Below are 24,102 nucleotides of genomic sequence, written 5' to 3'. Positions count from 1 at the left end.
GTGTGTGTGTGTGTGTGTGTGTGTGTGTGTGTGTGTGTGTGTGTGTGAGTGATATAAACAATATGTAATGTTAAGGATATAAACAAAATGCACTATTTAATAGCTGTGGGTATTCTTGCAAGTGCCCATACAGCCCAGACACTCCTCTGCTCACTGGCTTCCCAGGATGGCTTAACTCATTAAAAACATCCCCTCACTGCCGAGAGGTGAGGCAAGAGGCCAGCTTTTTGTTTGTTTATTTTTTTTTATTATTGTGGTTGAAATATTTAATATAAGATCTACATATTAAAAAAATTTTTACTACACAATACAGTGTTGTTAACGATAGACACTTTGCACCAATTGAAGATTTGATGAAACACTTTAATAAAATATTGTCTATGAGCTGAACAGGGAACAGATATTTAGATTGATGGGATCCACTGACCATTGAATGAAACCAATGATCAAAGACTCTGGGTGAAACAGATTAAGATAAAATATCAGGGACAGATAATTGAAGAGAAAATATTCTCATATATATGAAGGGCAAAAGCAACTGAACTAAGAATTGAAGAAAATTAGAAAACATCATTGTTCTCATCAACAACAAAGATTACAAACAATCAATCAACACTATCCAAATTATAATAAAATAACATTTTCAAACTTATAATTCCATAAACTGGAAAGTTATCAAGTCATCACAAGATTCTGTCACATTGGGGAACTTGCTTTGCATAATTCCAAGCTTCGCCTTTTGTCAGCGATGTGATTCTCATATCCCCAAGTTCCATATAGTCAAATATTTTGAGTGTTTGGTTATTCAAACTGAAATATTTTCAATAGCCAAAGAATAAAAATGTTAGTCATCTATGCAACCTATATGGAAAAAAATTCTCAAAAATTTACAACAGCAAAATACAAACTTCTATGACAAAGAAGGTAAACTTGGAAACAGAAAGAATGGTAGTAAAGATAATCTAAAAAAGAAAAGAAAAAAATTAAAAGAAAATTCACTGGACAAAATTAATGGCCAAGTCTCCACTGAGCAATAAATATTTAAAGCATAGACTCACATCTCTTTTCTATTGGATTATTCACAATGCTTTCTCTACAATACTGATTGCATTATTATAATTGTATAAACGTTGCTGTGTGGAATTAAGTTTCCCAGTTTTAAACTGAAGTAAAAGCACAGAAGAGTTTATTATATGTGGAAAAGGGGATAAATGTAAAACTTGAAAATGAAAGAATCATAGTAAAATTAACACAAACCAGGAGTTGAGTACTGAAGTGGGAAGCAGGGAAATTTAGTGGACTCTTTCCTTTTTTTAGTGGGGAATCAGTATTATTTCTAAGAAGTTTTACAATAAGGACTAAGAAAAAAATGTATATAACTCAAAGTTATACAATTGATCATCAAATAAGTAAAAATTAAAAACTCAAAAAATGGTTATCTCTGAAATTGGTTCTGAAGCAGGGAAGAGAGGCTGGTAATTATTTTCATTTTAAAATCCTATCATTAACACTATTATTATTAATATTCATAAATAATTCAGAATTGAGGAAAGTTAAAAATCATAGAGAAACAAGTTGCCCTTTTCCTTTTTTATCTCTGAATCAGCTAATTTTATTTTAGATTATTTCTCTTCCACATGTATACAAATATTTTATTCATCCCTTTCAGTTTTATATCTAGTGTTTCCTTTTTTTCTCCACATAATTAAGGAAAATTCTTGGTTATTAATTCTAACTTCATTTCACTAATAACCCAAGAAATATCTAAGTCATAACTTATGACCTAAACTATAAAATATTTTTCAATTACATAAAAATATTAAGTAAAATTAGGCATGCTATCAAATAAGTACCATAAATATCTAAAATTCTTGAATAATAGAAGCATTTTTTTTATTTGAGGCGGGATCTTACTCTGTTGCGCAGTCTGGAGTGCAGTCGTGAAATGATGATTCACTGTAGCTTTGACCTCTTGGGCTCAAGCTACCATCCTCATCCTCACTATTCCCAGTGGCTGGTACTATTGTAGCACACCATCAGGCCTGGTTACTTTTTAAAGTACTTTTTTGTAGTGACAGGATCTCACTATAAGCCTAGGCTGGTCTCAAACACTTGGGCTAAAGCAGTTCTCCCAATTCTCCCGTCTAGGCCTCTCAGAATGACATGATTACAGGCTTGAGTCATGGTGTCCGTCTGGCTCTAAGCAGTTTCATGACCATGTAAAATTAACTTTCCTCTGAATATTTATCCTCAAACTATTTTCTCTCAAAAAACACAATATTCAGGATAAAATTTAAAATGTTTCACTAATTCATACAAACACTTCTGTTTTATTCAGAACTGCTTTAAAAATCATTTAAATGTAATTAATAACAATTTAAAATATCTTCATTTAGGATGAAATATTTTAATTTAATTAATTAAAGTTTTTTTTTCTTTGAGTCTACTAAAGATATGCATATGTAATCCTTATAATAATATATGTTGGCCTATGTGCTAGCTTCATTTCAAGTGCTAGCTTAGAAGAAAAATTTTCTGAGCATAAATTGACCATCTTAAAAATAAGTGTTTTGATCAAATCCATGTGAGAGTAAGAATTTTACATATATTTCTGTTCTTGTTTCTTTAAAATAATTTCACTGAACATACAACTGCATATTTTATATTTTTAAATTTTATTTATAATGGCAATGAAAAAAGATATGACTATTATACCAGACAGAAGAGAATGGTTTCTAATATGTACATATGTTGCTATACTAAGTACATTATATTTCAGTGATTAAAGTAAAATGGAAATAATTAGCTGAGGTTCGAACAACTAATTCATAGAATTCCCAATAGCAAGAATGATTAAAATATTGTAATATGCATTGCCTAAAAAAAAAAAACCACAGTACAAGGGATTGTGATAACAGTCTGTTATTTCTGTCTTTAGACAAAGATATTTTTTGTTGTTGAGACGTTTTTTGAACTCCCATTGGAAAAATTGGCAGTTATACACTAATGTAAAAAAAAAACAACCAAATCAGAGGAATGGTACTGAAATTGATTATGTAAATCACATACATACAACATGATCTCAATTATTGAAAATTATTTTGGTTGAAGGTGAAACAACAACGAAAGTGTTTTTTAGCAACTACATAAAATTTTAAGGTGTTATTGAAACGTTGTAGGGAAGATTATGAAAGCTAAATTTTATATCACTGAAAGATTCACTCAGTAGCAAATATTTATTTATTTATTATTATTTTTTTTTTGAGACGGAGTTTCACTCATGTTACCCAGGCTGGAGTGCAATGGCGCGGTCTCGGCTCACCGCAACCTCCGCCTCCTGGGTTCAGGCAATTCGCCTGCCTCAGCCTCCTGAGTAGCTGGGATTACAGGCACGCACCACCATGCCCAGCTAAGTTTTTGTATTTTTAGTAGAGACGGGGTTTCACCATGTTGACCAGGATGGTCTCGATCTCTTGACCTCGTGATCCACCCGCCTCGGCCTCCCAAAGTGCTGTGATTACAGGCTTGAGCCACCGCGCCCGGCTGCAAATATATTTACATGTGTGAATAAACAATATGGTTTTTACATTTTATTGTTAGCATAAATTATGTTTGTTTACTATTGATTAACTCTTAATTTTTTTTTTAAATAACTGTTAGTAAGTATCAAGGACTTGTCTAATATGTGATTCAGATTTAATAATAGTGATTGCTTTTCAGGATGGTGATAATTGTCCTTTAGTAGGTGAAGCACATACAGAGAAATTATTATAGTGGTAGAGAAAATTAGGTTTTTTCATTTATTGGTATAATTTATTATCATTTAATGTGTTAAAGAATGTGTACATTGTATAATTTTCTAGTTTATATCAGTCTTCAGGATTTTTTTGCATCTATAGTCATAGGTATAGTTGCCTTCAAACCCCTTTGCTGTTTCTCTTGTCTCTTACTTGACTTGTTAGCCGAGTTTATAAAATTTGCATATGAATTTTTTAACTTTTACGTTTAGGGGTAAATGTGCAAGTTGTTATATAGGTAAACATGAACAGAAAGGCCTCCATGACAACTGTTTCAGCACTGATTGAGGGGTTAAGTTAAATATTAAAAGCTGATAGAAGCCGAGTGTTGTGGCTCATGCCTGTAATCCCAGCACTTTGTGAGGCCAAGGCACGCAGATCACCTAAGGTCAAGAGTTTGAGACCAGCCTGGGCAACATGGCAAAACTTTGTCTTTACTAAAAATACAAAAAAATTAGCTAGGTATGGTGGCACACGTCTGTAATCCCAATTACCCCAGAGCCGGAGGCAGGAGAACCACTTGAGCCAGGGAAACAGAGGTTGCAGTGAGCCGAGATCGCATCATTGCACTCCAGCGCGGGCGACAGAGAGAGACTTGGTTTCACAAAGAAAACAAAACAAAACATTATTATGAGTACAGGCTTTTATTTCAAATTCTTTAAAAAAAAAAAATCTCCATTCAAATTCCAGACAAAATGAGACACATACATACACATTTGCACGTGTATGTGTGTGTCTCTGTGTCTCTGCTAGAAATGCTATCCTTTCACTGAGTGAATCTTAGTGGAATCTAGCTACCTGCTGACTGCCCTTTCATGCAGCCTGTATTTCAAGAATGCTGGCATTTTGTGGGGCTATGAGTGTGGGAGAGGAATTTGTTATTACCTATTCACCTCCAACAACTTGCCTTGCATGATTCCAAAGCCTCGCCTTTGTCAACCATGTGATTTCTAAATCCCAAGGTCCAAAAGAGGCAAATATTTTGAGTGTAAATATGGATTTATGGCTTGATTATTCATATATTCTCTGCTATGTTTTTAGTTTGCACAATTGAAAATGTTCATTATTTCTTATAGACTTTGTGGTTTACCCAGTATCAGACTAAACTCAGATGCCTTATCTCCCCTCTTGAATTCGTGGGCATTTTCTTTTCTCAGGTGGACAGTTTCTGGGGACATTGTCACAGATTTCTTTATGGAAGTATCAGAATAATATTATCTATAAATATTCTGGGTGGCAATAAAATGTCTTTTCTTAAAATAATTTTGTCTGCTTTTTAATCATTGAGTCATTTGTAGAACCTGGGTGAATAATCCTCGTTTCCCATTGCAATGACTGAGATACTGACCTCACTGACTCTCCATTTTGTTTTAATTATATTGATTAAACACCCTACCTATCGTACCTGTAGGGACAATATGAACTACTAAGGGTTAACATAGTGATCTGAGGGAGCACATTGTTAGTCCTCCAGCCTTCCTTACTGTAATATAAGGATTAAAGAGATCTTGCTTATGAAAATAAAAAGTGCACAACCTGATCTATTATGAAATTCCATAAAGCATGTGGGAATTAGGGAACTCCGTTCCATGGCAATGTCTTCCACTGTTAACTCTTACCAGAGAGGATGACCAACACCAAATGTCTCAAAAGGTGCTGGTGCCTGCGCACCAGTCCATTCTTCATTGCTTTATGAAGGACAGTGATCTTTGTGCCCTCCCAAAGAATATAGTGAGGCAAAATTTTCTATTTCTTTGTTTTTCATATTGATATATAACGGGCAAATGTGAGTTGTATATATTCAAGGTAGACCATGTGATGTTTGGATAAATGTGCAAATTATTTAAAACTTGCCACAATCAAGCTAATTAACATATCCTTCACGTGACATAGTTGTCTTTTTTTCTTGATAGTGAGAATGCTTAAAATCCTCTCTCTTCACACATTTTTGGGATATATTATGTTATTCTTGGCTGTAATTACCATGCTGTACATTAGGTCTCTAGAGCTAATTCATCTTATAAGTGCAAGTTTCTACCCTTGAACCAACATCTCCCTCTTCTTCCACCCCAGGCCCCTTCTGCCCTCTATGAGTTCAACTTTTTTAGATTCCACATATAAGTTAGATCATGCAATATCTGTGTTTCTGCATCTGGCTTATTTCACTTTGTACAATGTCCTTCATGTTCACACATGTTTTTACAAAACTGCTCAAAGAAAACAGGAGAAAGCTCTATGACATGGGTCTTGGCAATGACTTTTTTTGATGGCACACCAAAAGCACAGGTAAGAAAAGCAAGCATAAGCAAGTAGGACTTCAAAGAAGTAGAACTTCAAAGAACATATACAAATATCCAATAGGTATACGAAAAACATGCGCAACATCACTAATTAACAGGAAAATGCAATTTAAAAATATTGTATCACATCTGTTAGGATAGCGACTATTAAAATGCCTGAAGGTAAGTATTACTGAAGATGTAGAGAAAAGGCAATGCTTATACACTGTTGATTGGAATATGAACTGGTATAGCCATTAGAGAAGCGAGTAGAAAGGTTTCTGAGAAAATTAAAAATAGGGGTAGCATATAATTCAGCACTCCCACTTCCGGTTACATATTCAAAGAAATTAAAATCACAGTTTCAAAAGATAACTGCACTGTCAGGTTCATTGCAACATTATTCACAATAGACAAGGACTGGAAACAATTTAAGTGCCTATCAATGGATAAATGGATATAGACGGTGCTACAGATAGAAATAGATGTATGTATGTAGATAAATAAAATGAAACATTAGCTTAAAGAAGAAAATTTCTCAGTTTCTAACACAGTAAACCCACTCTAACATTCCCTACTTGCTCCTTGATAATTCCAAGGCCTTATATTAACAGCACACCAACTTTCAGCCTTATTTCCTGTAGGACATCATTATGCTTAGAATTCAATGTGATAGCACAGCAGTGTGTTAGGATAGCTCTGTCTGTCCTTGCCAGAATACTTCATGTGTAGTGAGAGATAAGTCCCTTTTTCAATGTGTTTTCCCTTATCTACTCATATTATTCCTTCTCTGGTCTAACTCCCTAAAGATACATCTCCATACATGTTATCCAGGTTCCTTGAAATATAGATTTAATATGTTTTTTTTTTTTTCTCAATTTATGGTGGGAGGATTTAGATCCCTTTTTTTTTCTGGAGGAGGGCCAATATTTTCCAAATTGAGTGATGCTAAATTCGAACTTTGGTTATTAACACAAAAACATTAGAGTTGGTTTGGATACTCTTGAGAGGAACAAACCTTATGTTTTATCCAAACCTCTCAAGGTGAGGTCACTGTGCAAGGAAATCTGATTTATTTTATTTTTGTTTCTTTTCTGAAAGGGAAAGACAATGCTACTGCTTGCCAAGGAGTCTTTTTCTTTTTTTTTTTTTTTTTGAGATGGAGTTTCGCTCTTGTTACCCAGGCTGGAGTGCAATGGCACGATCTCGGCTCACAGCAACCTCCGCCTCCTGGGTTCAAGCAGTTCTCCTGCCTCAGCCTCCTGAGTAGCTGGGACTACAGGCGAGCGCCACAATGCCCAACTAATTTTTGTATTTTTAGTAGAGACGGAGTTTCACCATGTTGTCCAGGATGGTCTCGATCTCTTGACCTCATGATCCACCCGCCTCCGCCTCCCAAAGTGCTGGGATTATAGGCATGAGCCACTGTGCCCAGACTGCCAAGGAGTTTTATAGGCCTTTAGGTTTTCATATTTCCCAGTACTCTGAGGCTATCATGCTAGGACTGAAGTTCTCTCTCCTACTTGAGCAGGTATTTGACTTTGTTATAACACAATTCTGGCTTTAGATTACTTCTCATACTTTATTATTAGATCCTGAAGTTAATGTTCACAAAGATCTGTCCATTATCTGTAGAGGATAAGAATTTCTAGTTAAACATCTTTTCACTCTCACTTTCACAGCATGATTTATGTTGCTAATTAACACTTCTTAACCTAACTAATTAACACTTCTTAACCTAACAATTTTTTTGAAAAGCTTCACTTGCTTTCAAAAGCAGCTTCATTATAGAAAAAAAAAAAAATCATTGCCATTCTACTATCAAGTACGATAGACACTTTCCTCCTTCCAAAGTATCAACTTTCATCCGAACCTTATCTGCCAAACAAGTTTTATGGTCCCCTAAATTGCAAACAGAAGCATAAATTCCCATTCCTGTGTTTGTTTGTTTTGCCTTGTTTTACCAAGTGGGAAAACTAGATCCAAAACATGACTCTGGCCTTTTCTGGTATCAAGAGTTTTCGTCCCTATTTCTTGAAAAAGAAGGCTATGACCATTTACATACACATATGACATATGATATGACATATCACATATGTGATATATATATATAGTTAGTATATAGACATGTATACACACATATGCATATGTATACATAAGTTTATTTGGAAGTACAATCTTCAGACTGGGAAAACTGAAGTGAAACAGGAAAGCATTGGAAGCACATACAAGATGGCACCTTATCGAGTTGACCAGAGCTTAACAAAAAAAACATAGTAAGTGAACCAATATGTCTAATAGCTGTCCATTAAAGGAGAAATGAGAATATTCTATTCACTTTCTTCTTCATTTCTTCTGCCTCTTATATTTTAATATTGCCTCATGTTGTGTTCACTCCCCTGTGTGTTGATCATGTGTAACCTGGTCCAAAGGAGCTGCCTCTGGGGTGCTTGACCTCATGACTCATGGTGTGGTGCTGCATCAGAACCAGGACCTGGCAAAAGAATTCAGGGACTATGTGAGTCCAAATGACAAGACCAGGGTAACCGAGCTACTGAAATGTCTGATACAGCAGATCTGATGGAAGCTGCACCAAAAGGCAGGTTTCAGTCTTGGGTAGCAAGGGACAGCTGGTGATATTAGATAATAAGGCAAGTTGGTAGAGGTAAGTGCTCTCTTTTGAGCAATTGGTGGAAATCCAAGGAACAAGTGGGGTACAGTGCACCAAAGATAGAGCAAAAATTAAACCACTATATTTCTACTTTGTTCTCCATACCCAGCTTTAAAATATTATTTCTATTTTTCACATACATATTCATCAACTTTTATTTTCATAATTTCTATATATTCTTTTAAATGTGTCTCTTGTAAACAACAAATTAATAACTGATTATTTTATGAATTTGAGTTTCCACCCTCTCATTGATGTACTGAAGCCATATTTTCATTACATTAAGATTTTTTTCTATGATACTATTTTAACTTTTCCATTTATGTACTTTATTTTTCTTGCCCGCTTTTCATTTGTGTGTGTATATGTGTGTGTGTGTGTGTGTGTGTGTGTGTGTGTTTATAACTAGTTAAGACCTATATTTGAGCCCTTTTTACCACAATTGATTTATAACGATTTATCAGAACATATGCACTTTCAAAGGAAGACAAGAGCATTTGTACAGTTTTTCAATACACTATCTTATCTCTCTCCAGCAGCATATTGGCATTTTCTACAATTTTATGTTGGATTTTTCAGATAGATATACTCTTATTTACATTTGTTTGGCTCTCTGATTATGTTTAATTTGCCTATGTTTAAGTTACAACTTGCAACTTTTCTCCAATATTCCTTTCAAGTCAGCTTGTTGATGAAAAACATGAGAGCTTAACTGATACCTTTATTGTGCTTTTCACCAAATGACAATTTAAATGGAGAGTGGTTTTCACACTGAAAAATTTGCTTCCTATTTCTTTTCTTTTGGTGTTTTGCTTTTCATTTCTTTTGCAGCCAGTGTTTCTGTTGAGAAGTTTCTCCTTCTCAATGTGATTTTCAATCCACAGTTATTACAAATTTCTCAAAGTGTAGGTATGATATTTTTTGATGTCCTGTTGGCACATTATAAATTCTTTTTGTGATTTAAAAATCATTCTTTGATTATGCAAAATATGCCATCGTTACGATTTTCTCCCTTCTATTTGCCTGTCTTTTCTTCTGGTATTACTATTATTGAGATTTCAATACTTGTAATCTCCATGCCGCTTAGCAACATTTTCTTAAAATTGTTTATTTCTGAAAGCTTTCTAATGAGTTTTATGAGAGTTCTTCATTCCAATTCTTTAGCTTGGGAGTATGCTCTTCCGATGCCTCTGTTCCAATACTCTTAACTCTCTCTTTGCATTTAATTATTATGTTTCTCAAGATAATCTCAATGTCTGTTCCAACAATACTTTGGTGATCTCTTTGAATTTTATCTTATTGCATGGCAATGTTCTTCCAGCTTGGAACCATCTTCCTCTAGAGACATTAGCCTCCTTCTTAGGTAATGAGTATTGGTGATCCAAACCACATGCATTAGTTTATAATGCACTTGGTGAGTTTAAAGAAAGATAAAACGTGGTGATAACAGAGTTCCAGTTATATTGAAATGTGGAAAGCCATTACTTATGCAACTACTTATGCTGGTTATTTATTGCCAATCAACCATGTATTTATTCTCATTAGTAATATTAGGCAGCTTCCTCAAAGCAGCAGCACTACCACAGCAATTGATGTTTGCACAGCATATGCTATGTGACAAACACTTATGTACGTGTATGTTCATTTAATCGGAACAGCAATCCTACAAAATGTGTACTATCACAAGTTCACTTTACAGACAGGAAAACTGACGTAAAGAGAAGTGATGTCTCCTGAGTCTGGCCCAGAATTTTGGCACTTGAGATTTTACCTAGTTTCCAAATTAGAACGATAGTTTAAATATTGATGAATATTATAGTTACACTATGCAAGCTTTTTAAACTTTTTCCCATAAAAAGGCCTTATGAATATATTAAAGCTAATCAGTTTATTTTTACAACTATGATTTAAATAATCTGGGAATTTAATTTGCATAGTTAGCTGAAAAGTAATAAACAGATAAAATATTTTATAAACAAAGGAATTTGGAAAATATCTTTAACTCTACATATTTAATCTGATAAAGTAAAGAAAATGTATGTAATAAATTAGAGATTGACATTGACATTTGCAAGAACAAAGAATGTTAAGATTTTAAAAATGCATGGTTTCAAAATAAAAAGAGTGAAGATTTAAAAAAGTTTAACAGTAGAAATTTTTTTTAAGTAGAAGAATAAACAAGAGCATGTACATACAAGTATCAGGTGGGAAATAAGTTTAGTTTGAATTAAGATCATTCGCCAGATTGAGGAGGAATCAAACAATGCAAATGAGAAACACGATATTGCATTTCAAAAGCATGTTTTCTCACAGGTGTTGTAGCTGAATGTATTTCTATTCTTACCATTTCTTTAGATGGCAAGGCAACAGATCAGTACAGAGAAAAAGCAGCAGCATTTAACTTAAAGTGAAAAGAGATAAATCACTATTATCTCAACCGATTATTATTTAACATAATAACTTGATTATTATAAAAAATGGCATTTAAAATGTGTCCCTTTCTGGGTTCTTTATATTATATTCTTTTTGGGACTTTGTATTGGTCAAGGGTCTGGTGCAAACAACAGATTCTACTATACACAGTTAGAATAGAAAGGAATTTATTATAAAGTATGTCAAATGGCTTGCAGAATTGTTGGGATAGCTGAAGGAGGGTCTAGAATGAAATTCCAGAATCTACTCTTAGGTTCTACACTGCAGAACCAAACTGCCAAAGGAGCTGCTTCTCCTGCCATGATTAAGAAGCTGCTGGTCAAATCAGAAGGCATTGTTCATTGAGTATACAAGTACTAGAGCTACCTCTGTTCCGAGCTGCAAAAATTGGCTGCAATTTACTGCTTCCAAAAGGCACTTTGTCCTCCCATCAGAAAACATCACATGCGACATTAAGAAGCTGCTATTACAGCTGCAGAATTCTATACTATGCCACATTTTCCACTATCAAGAAGCCATCTCTGCCAAATCAGCCAGCCTCAGAGACAAATTTTGGCTCTAGAACCACGCCACATTTGCTCCATTCCACATTGATTAAATATCTGCCCCATATCCTATATGTCTGCATTCAAATTTCAAATCTCAATGTGTTTGTCTCTGATGTGGGAACCAAGTCACATTTGCATTATCAAATGAAAATGAATTGGAGAAATTTCCTTTATAGTTTTCTGCCCTCTACAGAAAAGGAAAGCCACATGAGAAGAAAATTTGAATAAATGTTTGAGCCAAACCAGAATAACTGCACTAGACTTCATTCTTATTTACATCCCTGCTGTTATTTTCGAAAATTTCTTGTATTTTTCTTACACATGGAATTTTATATTTGATACATCTTTCAGCATAATCTCAGAGTCTGAAACATTCCAACTACGAAGTAAATACTTAAATGGCTGTTTAATAAATTAATATGAAGTACTTTTTGAGAATTAAAAATTCATTTTTATAATAGTACAATAGGAACACATTGGATTTACTGTTAATTTTTTCTATGCTATAAGCACATCTAATCCTGTATATGAAAAAGTACCAGTTGGAGCCTTATCTGTAATTCCTACACATCTGGGAAATTTTGTTAAATGTTGAGCTAGATTAAACAGATTATATAAACAACTCTATTTGTATTAAAAAAACAGAAAATGCAAGACACAGAAATATTTTTAAAGTATAAAATGGTCTGAAGAATGCAATTAATCAAAAAATAGTCTACAGTTAAATCAAAATGAGGTAGTAATTGTAACTGTAGTCTGGTGGCTATAATTCTAATATTCCTTCATCCAACTCTCATGGGTTTAAAACCTAGGTCCCAGGAGAGAAGTAAGCTGAAATTAATAGCTGCAGCAGCTGTTTCCATGTAACACCAACAAACAAGCAAACAAACACCTATAAAATTTTGTAGTCCAAGCAGAAATTATTTGGTTCCAAGTAACATAATGTTACATAAAATATGGAGTCATAGCCTCTGCCACACATCACCTTAGACCTTCAAGGACTGGTAATCTTTATAGAAAGGAATGTCACGCCTGAGTAGAAAATATACAAATTTCAGATTTGTATTAATTACTGCCTTTTTGCTGAAATAGTTGCTACCAAAAAAACAGGTTGTTTTCCTAAGTCTATTTACTCACAGTTTTGCACAGCAGGTGGCCAAGGACTCATGGTTGCTGCTGGAAAAGGGTACTTAGCAAGATTTTTAATCAAGTTAGCTTAGTGAATAGAATACCATGTTTTTGTTTTAAAAAAGTTTTAAGTTCAGGGATACCTGTGCAGGTTTGTTATATAGGTAAGCTTGTGTCACAGAGGTTTGCTATAAAGATTATTTTGTTACTCAGGTATTAAGCCTAGTATCCATTTGTTATTTTTCCTGATCCTCTTTCTCCTTCTAACTTCTACTCTCTGAAAGATCCGGGAGTGTGTGGTTCCCTTCTTCATGTCCACGTGTTCTCATCATTTAGCTCCCACCTATAAGTAAGAAGATGTGATATTTGCTTTTCTATTCCTGTGTAGTTTGGTAAGGACAAAGGCCTCCACCTCCACTTCCACCCATGTCAGCAAAGGACATGATCTCATTCTTTATTATGGCTGCATACTCTTCCATGGTGTATATGTACCACATTTTCTTTATCCAGTCCACCACTGATGGGCATTTAGATTGATTCCCCATATTTGCTATTGTGAATAGTGCTACAATAAACATATGTATGCATGTGTCTTTATGGTACAATGATTTATATTCCTATCTGTATAAACCCAGTAATGAGATTCCTGGGTCAAATGGTAGTTCTGCTTTTAGCTCTTAGAGGTATCACCACACTGTTTTCCACAGTGGTTGAACTGATTTTCACTTCCACCAGCAGTGTACTGCATTCCTTTTATTCTGCAATTTCACCACCATCTGCTATTTTTTGACTTTTTAATAATAGCTATTCTGACTGATGTGAGACAGTACCTCATTGTGATTTTGATTTGCATTTCTCATATGATCAGGAATGTTGAGCTGTTTTTCATGTTTGTTGACCACATTTATGTCTTCCTTAGAAAGTGTTAAAGTCCTTTGCCCAATTATTAATGGTATTATTATTTTTTTCTTTTTTTTTTTTTTTGAGACCAAGTCTCACTCTGTTGCCCAGGCTGGAGTACAATGATGCTATCTCGGCCCACTGCAACCTCCACCTCCTGGGTTCAAGCAATTCTCTGCCTTAGCCTCCTGAGTAGTTGGGATTACAGGCACCCACCACCACACGCAGCTAATGTTTTTATTTTTAGTAGAGATGGGGTTTCACCATCTTGGTCAGGCTGGTCTTGAACTCCTGACCTCGTGATCCACCCACCTCGGCCTCCCAAAGTGCTGGGATTACAAGCATGATCCACCATGCCCAGCCCCTATTTTTTTTTTCTTATAAATTTGTTTAAGTTCCTAATAGATGCTAATGACTTTTGACAGATGCGTAGTTTGCAAAAATTTTATCCCATTCTGTAGCTTCTCTGATTACTGATTGTTTCCTTTGCTTTGCAAAAGCTCTTTAGTTTAATGAAATCCTATTTGTCAAATTTTGCTCCTGTTGAAAGAGCTTTTGGTGCAAAGACCGTGCCTTTAAACTCCTGATTAAATACATAACCTGCAACAGTTCCAGCATATCCACTTCATGAGGCTATTAGGGAAACCCTTGATAGCTGACTAATAGCCACAAGTGTTTTGCTGTGTTTATTTTCCCCAGTAATAAAGTGCCTCCTCCAGACTTGACATCGCCAATGAGCCTTAAAATGCACAAATTCATTTTCAATCTTTCAGAACAAACCTTTGCTCCCTAGTGTAAATTGGAATAGATCAATATTTTCATATTTCTCCTTTCAGGCACAGTAGGAAATATAATAGTTGAAGTTCTGCCCAACTTGTGGAGTTTTCCTCCTCTACAGTCATCTGGAACCCATTAAGCCAGGACTAATGCCATGCTATACAGAAATCGTGTATTGGATTGCTTGGGATCTGTTAATTGTCTCTCTCTCTCTCTCTCTCTCTCTCTCACACACACACACACACACACACACACACACACACACACACACACATAAAATCTTAGATGTGGGCTGAAGAAAAGACAACAGAATGACAAGATTGGGAAGATAGGTGGGAAGATGAGAAGAGTGTTCTTAAAATTTAATTACACTTTTCCAAAATTGTGTAGGTCTTTCGTATAACTATTATCCTAGATACTAGAATGCTACTGGGATCATATGATTTACATGGCTAGTCATATCAGCTAATGTTAAATTTATGATAGGCTGCTCAAGTCTCCCATTTCCTGAAAATCATTTCAGAAAGTAATAGCTAGAGCTCTTTTTAAAAAGGAGCATTTTTGATTTCTTTTACCTTTGCTCCAAAAATTCAGACACCATGACTTTTATTTTCTTATTGTGACTTGTTATGGTCTATAAAAAATTTCACAGTCAGTTTAATGCACTGGATAATTATGAAAACTTAACTGTAAAACTGTGGTCCCCTTAGTCCACCTAGAAAGCACCTTCTTTTAATCTGAGCCGTATGGAAAGCTGACAGGTTTGAGGGCATATAGGAAATAAAAACAGGACAGCAAAGTATTACAATTTTTGTTTTCATAATTCAAAGAAGTCCACCAAGTTGTGTCTCTTTCTTAGTATTAGGGAGCATAAAACTCATCAATGTTCTCATTGCTTTAAAGGAGTAACTTCATATTACTTAATGCTACAGAATTCCACAAATTATAGTTGGTAATATTTGTTAAAAGCATAGTTGCTTCTATAATAAAGTTTTTATTTATTTTTTAATACACATAAGAAATTTAAGAAAAATACATTACAAAGTGAAAAATAATAATATCTATTTTTAAAGGAGGTGTACCAGGCTGTCAGTGAGATTAATAAACATGTTTCTATACAGCTAAACAATAACTGCTCCCAAATACTAATGAAACAATATCCACGGTATTGCTACAATGCTGTCTTGATTTACTGTGTGTGCCTCTTGACCAACAGACCCTGAGAGTACTGGTAGTCACTGTTAGTTTGAAACTGATCTTGGTTTTTGTAAAAGAGAAGAGTGAATAAACTTTTAAAGTGAAAAACAAGAAATCTTGCCAAATTACTTAAAACTTAGGGGGAAAAAAACAGAACACTTTAATGCTTGAATGAGCTTTCTAAATAGTGCCCAAATTATGATTAGCATTCCTATAGCACTTTCAAAAGGTATTTTGTGGTGTTCTTTCTGATGGAAAAATATTCTATAAAAAGCATGAGATTGAGGCAACCATACAACTTTTAAACGTAATTATACAAAAGCAAACATTGCTGTGAGAAACTTGAGGAAAATACAAAGAGCAAGAAACAAAGCCAAAAGATGTTCTATCTGACATTTCTTGGAAGTTGGGTATTCTGCACTTCCAAAATCAATGCAAATTGATTGTTCCTTCTATTTATTTTGCCTACCCCACTGCATATATTAAACACTTCCCGCATTTAAAATTCTGATATCCAAATGCAGAACAAAATACCATTAATTACAATTTATTTTAGGTAAAAGAAGTTATGCATGGCAAATCGTTATTACAACCAGTAAAATACAAATTGACCTTAAGTATTGTAAAAAGTAATTAAAAAGCATCACCATTATGGAAATCATTAAATATAAGTTGCTTTCTGAACAAGCAATGAAGTATTCCAAAAATATACTTTAAAGGATAGAGAAAAAAAAAAGTTAAAAGCATAAATAAAGACATGCAGACAAAAATTTGTAAGCACAATAAAATTAAATAAGCTTGAATACAAATAGGGAGTATCTATTGTTATATACATCACATCAATATAGAGCCACTTTGATGTGATCTGTATACTTTAGTTCTTTTTCATTTGAATGTAATGTTATTTTTTTGTAAGTACATTTGTGTGATTCAAAAGGAAATTGTATTAAAAATGTTTATTTCGAAAGTTAACTATCCCCTCTTTCTGTATCAAGCCCCTCTCCTATAGGTAATCATTTTTCTTTATTTTCAATGTATTTCTGTCATATTTCTATTAAAAATTGTATTTGTGTTCCTTGAAAGGAGATTTAAAAATCTTATTAACCCATCTCATTGTTCTTAGCTTATTGAGATGATTTCATGTTCCTTTAATGCTTTATTTCATGGGTAATGTGGTACTGTTTTCCCTATATAAATTTGCCTTTTCTCATATAAATCATGTCCACTTTTGTTAGTCCTATTCTACAGATTTTCTTAGAAATTCCTCTTTATTGTCACGAGTGTACATTTTCTAACTTGGGAGCAGGGGAATCTACTTTCTTTAAAATTAAAACAATAAAAAAATTATAATAGCATCATTTTTGTCAACATATCAACTTGATTACTTATAGGAATAACATTGACTCTGGCTTTTATTTGCAATCATACTTAGATAACAATATTTCCTCTAATAAAATAATTTACCTAATTAGCCACAGAGAGAGTAGATAAAAAAAATTCTTAAGTCTCATGTCCAACCAAACACCACATGTTCTCACTCACAGGCGGGTGTTGAACAATGAAAACACATGGGCACAGAGAGGGGAACATCCCACACTGGGGTCTGTTGGGGAAAGGGGGCCTGGGTGAGGGACAACTGGGGGTGGAGAGGTTGGAGAGGGATAACACTGGGAGAAATGCCTGATGTAGGTGACGGGGGGATGGAGATAGCAAACCACCATGGCATGGGATTACCTATGCAACAATCCTGCAAGATCTGCACATGTACCCCAGAACTTAAAGTACAATTAAAAAAATAAAAAGACTCATGTCCAATACACTACTCTAGTAGACCTAATGCAATAAGGACAGCCAAGGACTCCCAAGCTGAAGCACAAATGATTATGTATTACACTGAGAGGCACTCATTTGAATTATTCTGTGGGACTCATCTTTAACTTATGTTGCCATGAAATACCATTTCAGGCTGAAAGACTCAGACCATTGCAACAGTTTGCTAAAAATAAGTATGGTTTTCAAACAAATCATGTCTATGCTTTTAAAATGTGCTTTGACAAAAGCTAATTGATCCTTCACTTGAAGACCAATAGGTAAAGAAGCCAAGAAAGAAAAAGAAAGAAAGAAAGAAAGAAAGAAAGAAAGAAAGAAAGAAGGAAGGAAGGAAGGAGGGAAGGAAGGAAGGAAGGAAGGAAGGAAGGAAGAGAGGAAGGGAGGGAGGAAGGAAAAGGGAAGGGAGGGAAGGAAGGAAGGAAGGAAGAAGGAAGGAAGGAAGGAAGGAAGGAAGGAAAGAAAGGAAGAAAGAAAGAAAACCGATTCCAAAATAATGGCTTAGAAGAGAGTTGGCTAAGGTCACACTCCCAGAAAATCAAAACCAAAAAACACACTGAGATTATCACCAGCAATATCTTCAAACTCAACTATGAGAAGGAGAATGTTCACAGGGTCAGAGAACATTGAAAAAATCCAAGCATATAGTAAAAGAATTGGACTTCCATATTTCTGAAATCCCTACCTCCAATCTGCCCAGTACTAAGCTCATAGAAAATATTCACCTGAGTTGTAGTTTCTATACTAGGAAAAGTGAGATCTAGGTGGACAATCAGCTTACTCACATTCTTGGATTTTCTGGCAGGAGACTTGTGCCTTCTTTAACTCATGGGAAATATTATGACTGCCTGATGGGTGAAATATTCCTCAGGACAGCTATAGACAAAGGGAGTAACTGGGACTACCATTGCCAGCCCCGGAAACTGCTCTAAAACTCAGCCAAAGTAGATGCCAAATCAGAGTGGCCATTTAGCAGCACCTCATTATAGGAAGTACATTCCACAGGTCTCCTGGACACAAATCCCTAGCCAGCCTCCCCACACTGCCATGATATAGCCACTGGAACATCCCCCATTCAAGATGGGCAGTACTTTGCTTATATACTAGAGCCAAGGCAAATCTGGGCTTAGGGAATTGTCTAGTGTCAGAAGAGAAGCAACAACTTGGATAAAACACTACAATAACCAGGGAAATCACAACGAATTTTTAAATAAATATATCCGGAAAGCAAAATCAAGCTGGACAGAGAAAACTGGAATGAATAATTTATTTTTCAAGGCAAATACATAGATGTGCACCCACAAGAAACAACAACAAACAGGGAATCACGACTATTAAGGTGGACAAAGCAAGGAACAAGTGACTGACTCTAATGAGACAGTTACATGTGAGCTCTCTGAACAAAAATCCAGAATAGCAGTTTTAAGAAAACTCAGTCATCTCCAAAACAACAAAGAAAAGCAAATCAGAATTTTTTTAGAGAAATGTAACAAAGACATTCAAATAATAATTAAACAGAAATTTTAGAACTGAAAAATCTATTTGCTGAACTGAAAAATTCATTAGAGGCTTAATAACAGAATGGGTGAAGCAGAGGAAATAATCATTGAGCCCAAAAACAAGCTATTTGAAAATATACAGAGGAGAAAAAAGAAAAAAAAAATAAGGAAAAAAGATTAGCTACGAAGTATAAAAATTTATAACAAAAGACCAGATGTAAGAATTGTCGGTGTTCAAGAGAGAATTGAGCAAGAACAAGGATTAGTAGGCTTATTAAAATACACAATAAGAAAATTTTCCAGAACTTGAGAAAGATACAAATATCCAGGTAGGGGAAGGTCAGAAAACAGCAAACAGATTTGATCCCAGCTTTCAGATTGTGTGGGGCCTGTACCCCTTTTTTGGTCAATTTCTTCCTTGTAGAAAGGAAACACTTACCCAACGCCTGACCACCATTGCATTGTGGAAGTAAATAATTCGTTTTGATTTTACAGATTCATAGGTGGAAAGAGATGAGTCCCAGATGAGATTTAGGGCTTTGAACCTGATGTTGGAACAAGTTAAGATGTTGTAGGACTGTTGGAAAGAGATTGTTGTATTCTGTAATGTGATAAGAACATGAGAGTTGAGGAATCAAGGGTAGAATAATATGGTTTGGATGTTTGTCTCCTCCACATCTCTTTTTGAAATGTAATTCCCAATGTTGGAGTTGGGGTCTAGTGGGGGATATTGGATCATGGGGGCAGATCCCTCTTGAACGGCTTAACAGCACTCCCTTGATGAGTGACTTCTCACTCAGTTAATTCATGTGAGATTTGGTTGTTTACGAGAGTCTGAGATTTCCTCCTTCTCTACCTTGCTCCTGTTCTCACCATGCAACATAATGGCTCCCGGTTGCCTTCTGCCATGATTATATCCTTCCTGAGGCCTCAACAGAGGCAAATGCCAGCATGATGCTTCCTGTAAAGCCTACAGAACCATGAACCAAATGAACCAAATAAACCTCTTTTCTTTGTAAATAACTTAGCCTCAGGAATTTCTTATTCCAATGCAAGAACAGCCCAACACAGTGATATTATATACCTTGATGTTGTATCTACCAAAATAATACCTACTATATGCGTATATATCAATATATATATTATACTAACTAGGTAAAACGATACAAAGATTACATTCCTTTCTTATTTTCTTCCTTCATTTTTTTATGTATTACTATATTTAACAAATGTTAATTGAGTTATTATTACGTCCAAGGCATTGTTCATGTATCTGTGTTCAAAGTCCTGGTTCTTACAGGCTCATATTGTTGGATAAACTTTTACTCTAGTGATTTGCATGCAGTAAAAATTTATAGAACTGAAATAATGATTTACAAGTTTTTAAATTTGTTTGCAAAAATACACATTTTAATGCATTCTGAGGGGTAAAATGTATTGTAATTAGCTTGAAAGAATCAATGAATAAAAACAAGCATGCAAAAAAACAGATGAATTTACCTGTGTTAATAACAATTACTTATCAGAAATGGATTTGGGGAGATTTTTATCTTCATTTGAAAATGGCATGCCATTTGAAAACATATGTTTTAAATACTATATTTAAATATCCACTAACATGAATTTGGTTAGAAAAATCACATGTTCCAGTAAATTAATTTTTGACTAGCTGTAAGAAATTCTACAATTTCTCCTTCTACTGCCCTCCCCTTCTCCTGTTCCCCATTCCCCTTCTCCTCTTCTTTTTCTTTTTCCTACTCCCTTCTTCTCTGCTTTCTTTTTCTGTTGTTTTTGTTTCAGCTCTGCTTGCTTCATCGATTTATGTTTCTTGTCTATTTCTCAACTACTTTCCCTCCTGTGTTTATTTTCCTCTTTTTTTCCTTCTCTTTCTTTTCCTTTCTTCATTTTTTCTCTTTTCCTTGTTCCTCCAGTCTCCACCTCTAATTGTTTATTTGAGAAAGAATCATATTTGAATTAACAGAAAAAAAGATTTTTTTTTCCTGTTTCTATGCCCTTCATTAGTGTGTTTTATTATGATCTTAGGACAAAGATTGAAGATAGCTTTTCAGGTCCACAAAAGACATTAATGTGTATCTTCAGTTCAGAGTTTTCATTTTATCAACTCAGGCCTAAGGCAGTAATAAATCATTGAATAAAAGATAAGCACAAATATGCCTAGGACCAATTGCCTGGGGTTTTATCAACTGTAATATTAACATAACTCTAATGTCATTTATAATTAAGTTTAATTAGCTAAACAAAACAAAATATCTTGTGTAGATTTTAGCTAATAAGATAAAAATTACACAAGTTACTTGGCAAATGCAGTACTTTATCAGAAACTACTTGTTAACTAGGTTAGATGATTAGATAGCCATTTGAACTCCACATTGACAGTTTAGGATCACTGGAGCTTAAAAGGGCAAGCAATAGCCCAGTCAACTAGTAAATATCACTGGCATGGTGTTCCATTTGATTTTTTAAATTACTCCTTTTTCTCTTTTATTGTCTGGCTGCTGCATACTGGCCATTTTTTTAAAAATTTTATTTCACATTAACTCTGTTTAACTTAATGGACCACTTATAATTTTATTCTTACGTTAGTAAAAATCTCTTTTATTGTATAGTTGAAACTTAACCTTTACATGGTGCATTCATGTTTTCTACCTAATATGAGAATAATTGAGACTGCTTAATATCATTGCCTAACATTTTTACAAATCAGTTAATAGATTTTATTTGTACTCTCATGATTTTGAAATATATGTCAGTTATTTTCAATAAAATGTATTTTATACTAATGGCATTGATATTATATCTAAAATCACTTATATATTACTATCTAAACTCCAGTTATTTAGAGGATATCATAAATGAATATACATGCACATATATAATAATTTTACTATAATATATGCATGTATTCATGTACACATATTCATGTACACATCATGGCACTTATATTTGCAGGTTAATAAATAATTACAAATCATGATCTTTTCTAAACACAGCCAATTTTTGGAGTTAAGATACACAGTTTATACTAGTTTAGCATAAAAAGGAGTTTTATTAAGAAAAAATAAAGAAGAAGAATGAAAGAAAGAAACAAAGAATAGCCACACAGATATGACACCAATAGGCAGGACATACATGTCTGATTTGGAAGGTGTCAAATTTACCTAACACTGTGAACTTAAGCAAAAATTCCCCAGGTAAAAAAATGGTGAAGCGTAAAGCACAGTGGCTGAATAGAAGCCTGCAGTGAGGCTTCCCTCATAATAACACCAACTTGAAAATCTAGCCAAATACAAAATGCACCTTTATAAGAACTGAAAATGACGCAAGCAGTCACAGTACCAGTTGTTACATCATATCAAAGAGGCAATGAAGAGGTTAGGAAAGTTAGTATTGAATAGTCTGTAAATCTCCTCCCCTATTCAGCAGCAACTACACGGCATGAGAATCTGCACTTGAGGGAGGAAGAGTGCATTCACTGCATGACTTTGCATTAGAGCTCAGAGCTGCCCTGTCACAGCAGATAGCAACAGAGGGAAGAACTGAGCTGGTGATCATGGATGAAACATTTATACCAGCCCTAGCCAAAGACAAATCACCCATCCTAGTCTTTGAAACCTGAGTTAGGGCAAGCCCCGCCACTGCAGGCTAAAGTGTTTTGGGATCCTAAATAAACTTGAAATGCAGTCTAGGCCACACAGACTGTAATTCCTGGGCAAATCCTGGTGCTGTGCTGGGCTTGGAGCCAGTGGACTTGGAGGCCACGTAACCTAATGAGAAATCAGCCATGGCAGACAGGGGAGTGTTTTCATTACCCTCTCCCCACCCCAGGCAGTGCAGCTCACACCTGCAGGAGAGATTCCATCATTCTATTTGAGGGGAGAAGAGGGGAAAGTAAAGAGTACTTTGTCTTACAACTTAAATGCCAGTTCGGCAATAGTAGGATAGGATGTCAACAGAGTCCTGACACCCCCATCCCAAGCCCCAGGTTCCCAATGACATTTCTCAATACACTTTGGGCCAGAAAGGAAGCCACTGCCTTGAAGGGAAGAACTCAGTCTTGGCAGGATTCAACATCTGCTGAGCATAACGCTGTGGGCTCTGAATAATAGACAGTACTCTTCACAGGCCTTGGATGAGACTCAGGTGCATGCTGGCATCAGATGTAACCCAGTCCCTACCCAGGTATAGTGACTATTGGGAGAGACTTCTTCTTTTTGACTAAAGGAGAAGGAAGAATAAGGGCACTTTGTTGTGCAACTTGGGCACCATCTCAGCTACAGAAGAAGAGAGTAAGAAGCAGCCTCTTGTGGTTCTCAATTCAAGGCCTTGACTCCTGGTTGGCATTTCTAGACCTGCCCTGAGTAAGAGGGGAACCCAGTGCCCTGAACAGGAGACTCAGGCCTGAAAGCATTATTCACAATCTGACTGAGAGATCATTGGGCCTTGAGTGAATACAAGTGGTAGCCAGGTAGTACATGCTGTGGGCCTGGGATGGCAGCGGCCATGGGAGGAGACTCCTCTGCTTGAAGGAACGGGAGGAAAGAGTGAAAAGACTTTGTCCTGTGGCAGGGACCCACTGCCTTGAAGAGAAGAACCCAGTACTATGGCATGGTGTCAGCTTAGCAGCAGCAGAACCAAGCATCAGGTCTATTCCTAAGGGTCTCGACTCCAGTCTCTGGATCTCAGATGGCATATATTGGCCCACCTGGGATCAGAAGGATCTCACTACCCTAATGGGAAAGACACAAGACTGGCTGCATTTACCACCTGCTAACTGTAGAGCCCTTGCACCTTGAGTAAACACAGGTGGTAACCAGGCAGTGCTCACCATGAACCTTGGGCAAGAAACAGAGCTGTGCTGCCTTTGGCTGTGGCCCAGCAAAGTCCCAGTGGTGGTGGTCACAGGGATGTTCATGTCATTACTCCTTGAGCTCCAGGAATCTCAGCAGAGAGAGAGAGAGAAAAAAAAAAGGGAGGAGAGAGAGAAAGAGAGGGAGAGAGACTCTATTTTTTTGATGGAAAGCCTGG

The sequence above is a fragment of the Sapajus apella genome, unplaced genomic scaffold (assembly GCF_009761245.1).
Source record: "Sapajus apella isolate SASKATOON/1434 unplaced genomic scaffold, GSC_monkey_1.0 scaffold67, whole genome shotgun sequence".
NCBI lineage: Eukaryota > Metazoa > Chordata > Mammalia > Primates > Cebidae > Sapajus > Sapajus apella.
This window is presented reverse-complemented; position numbering follows the sequence as displayed.